Here is a 4,447-nt window from a genome sequence, read left to right as displayed (position 1 = left end):
TCTAAGGTAATTATAAATCCACATTATGCAAGAAAATATAATTAAAGGTATTATAGGTAATTGACCTAATCCCAATTACTTGATAAGAACTAGTCCTGTGTTAGGCATTGAGCAATAGCCTACTGATTAAAATTCAGCAAACAGCATGGGCTTGGCTCTGGCATTGTGGCTATGTTGGCTTATCCATGGAAGCTGTATGTATAAGAATAGAATGTGTGTGTGTGTGTGTGTGTGTGTGTGTGTGTGTGTGTGTCTGTGTGTCTGTGTGTCTGAATGCACTCTACTTTGGCTCAGGTAAGCACACTAAATTTTTTCTCTGTAGATTGTCAGACAGCATCAAAGGGTCCTAGGGAGGGACAATGGTACCTAGTAGGAAATGATGGAAGCTTATGCCATTATTATACCTATTTTATTTCTATCAATATGCATTCAGATAATGTTTTTATCTAAAAACAATTTTTAAAAATTTTATAGTAAACCAACTTGAGTTTCTAGGTCTGTAAAAGACAACGAGGCCATAGTCATTTGCGGTCAGGTCAGGCAGTATCTGGACCCTGGGGTGGCTTGAGAAAGATCAGCTTTATTGACATTGAGAGCTCCTATAACCATAATGAACTTATGTAGTTTTCTGTGAGACTTTCAGCAGTGGATAGAGTGAAATATTAGTGCACCAACAAACACTCAAATCTCTCTTTTTTTTTTAATTAAGTGCGTTTTTTTTTAAAAAAATATTTATTATGTATACCGTGTTCTGTCTGCATGTGTGCCTGCAGGCCAGAAGAGAACACCAGATCTCATTGCAGATGGTTGTGAGCCACTATGTGGTTGCTGGCAGTTGAACTTAAGACCTTTGGAAGAGCAAGCAGTGCTCTTAACCATAAAGCCATCTCTCCAGGCCCTGCAAATGTCTTTGTAAAGTACAATTCTATCCATCATTACAGAGTTATAAATGAACAGTAGAGGAGTTTCATAATCTCTGATCTCCCTTAAAAGCTCTTCACACGTGGCTCCAAACAGTACCTGAAACAATCAGTGTTGTTCTGTCGGGGATTTCATAGGAACGATTTAAATAGTTGAAACTACTACTCTGATGTAGGATTTACAAAAATTCCTTGAGGTCAACTGTGAAATGTGTATTGCCAAGAGAACACCTACATTGTTGTATCACAATGCTAGCGAACAGTGTTGGTAGCCAACCCCCTGGGGGCCATGTGGCAATTACAAACTCAATAAGTGATGGAAAGAGAGCTAAGTGGGTCACATCACTCGCAAACAGATGAGTATGATTTAACAACTGAGTCACCAGGACCAGGCCCTTTGTAGACAGATGCTATTATCAGGGAACAAATTTGAGGTTAAATTCTCCACTGGTTTAGTGGAAGCCCAAATATTTGAGAAAATCTACATGACTTGAGGAGAAAGAAACAATCAGTAATGCATCACTTTCTCATAGGTACCACACAATTACTTTACACTGCTCCTGCCAGTGAAATTACTCCTGCCACTGACATTTAACATCTTATGGTGTGACGTTAGATGCTGTCATGAAGATTAATTGCTGTGGCTGGATTTATCTTGACTTCTCAGAACCCAAATTAGTATTTAGTGACGGTTCCTGCTAGGAACACCATAAGACCATTTTCCCCACACGGTTTCCCACAAGCATCTGGCAGTAGATAAAATGTCTTCATTTAAGACAAAGATGCAGAAAGTCAAAACCATCGACTAAGTTACGCTAGGTCTCAGCTGTAAGATGACTGCCCCGGTCGGAAGAGCACAATTCTCCCCCACACTGAATTTTCATTGTCGTTTGTGACCAAGAGACACTTCAGATGGTGAACTATTCCTCTGAGCTCAGGTTTATTTGAATTCATGCATAATCTTTTCATTAGAAATAAGTTCATGAGATTTCTAAAGTTTCATCCACAACCCATGTAGTGAGCCTTATCTCTATCTACCTAAGCGAGATAATGACAACTGTATTACCTGCCACACAATTCTCTCAGAGGCAGGGAGCTAAGCCAACAAAATCCTAAACCCTGTGAAGCAGCAAATGAAATACCAGGACAAACTTCAAAAACCTAAACTGTGCATTACTTAAAGAATATCTCAAAATTAGATAAATGCCCACTAAATAGTCAGAAATAAGGAAAGGTGGTTACTTCTGTTAGATTTCCTTTTCTGACTTTTAGAATCTTTTTTTTCTTTTCTGCATTATTTTTAACTTAAGGCACTTCTGTTCCAAAACAAGAATTCTACTAGTGAATACAGAGACCACCCCTCCAGCCTTTGCAATGTAATGGCAGACAGGGATTTGAAGAAAGCGCCCAGACACAGTGAGGACCCCCGTCCTGTGATGATTCTGCTTCTGAGTGTCTTTACATTGTAACATGGGTCATTTGGTGATTAAGTTCAGACTCTACTAAATCTGTCTAAATCGTATACATGGAAAACCATTGAAATTAATGGATTTTACATTCTCCATATTCTCAGAGTTTAATAAAAATACTTAATAGAAACATATAAAATTTCATGTTCAAAGATTTAGTGGAATGAACTTAAAAGTGATTGTGTTTAATGTTTTAATTCACCCAAATGAAACATTACTTTAAAAAAGAAAACACATATTAAATGAACTGTATTTTAATTGCTTAGCTTAATTTAGTTTCAATTGCTTACTAATGAGCTTGTCAATAATTTAATTAGACAAGTATTGGAAATACATATGCAAGAGACTGACTTTTCTTTTCATGAAGTACTCGATAGTTTCACAGTTTCATGACTGCAAACAGATTCTTCTTGATTCCAAACTTATCCAAAGATTCAGGCAATTATCAATGCCAGAAGTGACAAAGTCTTAAGCAAATCAATTTACCAATTTGGTCACTATGATCAAGTCTATGTTTTCAAGCATCTCTGGCATAGTCTCTACATCCTGGATTACTTTGTCAACACAAAAATCACACTTTTCAACTCAAAGGGAATAAGAAATATTTTCTTTTAGAGCTAAACTGAGTGACCACAACTTGAGCAGAGAGTGGGTTTATCCCAAATACTACATTTCAATGTGGAAACAGTTTGGTGAAGTTTTTGTAGTTACAGAACAAATGGAAGTCATAAATCGAGGTATTTTAAAAACTCATTGATAGGGTCATGGAATGGCTCAGGGCATAGTGTCATTTGTCACAAAGCCTGAGCATCTCAGTTTTATCCCTGGAACCCACATAGTGGAAAGGAAGAAGCTACTTTCAAAGCTGTCCTGACTTGTACACAAGCCTGTGCTGTTATCCTTACCTTCCACTAAAATGAATAAGTGGAAAAATATACAATTGGTGAAAACTTCAGGGAGGCAGGTTTAGAGTGGGGAAATCTGTGCTGAGAGGCTTCAGCTGCTATCGGATGGTTTTCTTAGTAGGAAGGCTGATAGAAGCCAGTGATCTACCGGAATGCCGGAATATTCCAAGAGGTTTACAGAATAGACCAGACACAGAGCGGGGCAATGAATGCCTATTAAGCTCACACATAAAATGCAAGGTAAGTTGCATCCAGATCTGCAACATTCTAGTTCTCCACAACTGTGGAAATTCTGGTCACTCAGTCAATCTTGTAGGACTTTTAACACAGATGCCCCTGGGAACTTCAGTCTATACGAATTCCCTGTCGGCCAAGTAACACAATTTTCTGGGTTATCAAATTATTTACCTTTTCCTAATTGGTTTTCTTGAAGTATGGGCTGTTGAATTTCACAGATGAAAGAACTGAGGTTTAGGTGTCTGAAATAACCCATCCAAGTCACAGAGCGCAGACGGGATGACACGGGAACCAGGATGCAGGCAAGCAGCCCTGAAAATCTCCCGTTGGCCAAGCACCATAGTTTGAGCATGTGGAGACCAGATGATGTCTATGTCCCACACTAGAAAGGCTTAGACCGAGTCTGCATAGGAGGTACAACAGTCTTCAGAAGAAGGGAGGAAACTGCTGGATCTTATTAAATAAGCCTGTCATCATTATCAAGATCTTAGGGTCTTGTCTTCTATATATGACAGAACATTTACATGTGACATATTAACACAGTAAGAGTATTAGAGCTAAAGTTAAAATATCCAAGATCATCATATGGCCTAAGGAAGGTAACTTATGAAGGAAACAGGCACCTAAAAAGCAGAAAATCAATTTATTTAATCAGATTTGAGTATACGCTTTTTCTCTGAATCCAATTATTTGTACTCTGTGGAATATTCTGTTTGATGTTTGGCATATTTGAAAGAATTTATATTTTAATTTTAGTTGTTTCTTTAGGCTACTTTGAGTTCAGAGTTCTAACCTCATGAGTTATTAGTTTTAATGTTAGGGAAAGATTATGCTGTGATAGCTAAACTATTACCTTATTTGTGATAAATTTTGTTACATTATTTTTGGTATTCCATCAAATTTTATTCAAAATGTA

Source organism: Myodes glareolus, chromosome 8 (assembly GCF_982192425.1).
Source record: "Myodes glareolus chromosome 8, mMyoGla1.1, whole genome shotgun sequence".
In the NCBI taxonomy this organism is placed as follows: domain Eukaryota; kingdom Metazoa; phylum Chordata; class Mammalia; order Rodentia; family Cricetidae; genus Myodes; species Myodes glareolus.
The sequence above is the reverse complement of the archived record's forward strand: the minus strand, read 5'-3'. Positions refer to the sequence as shown.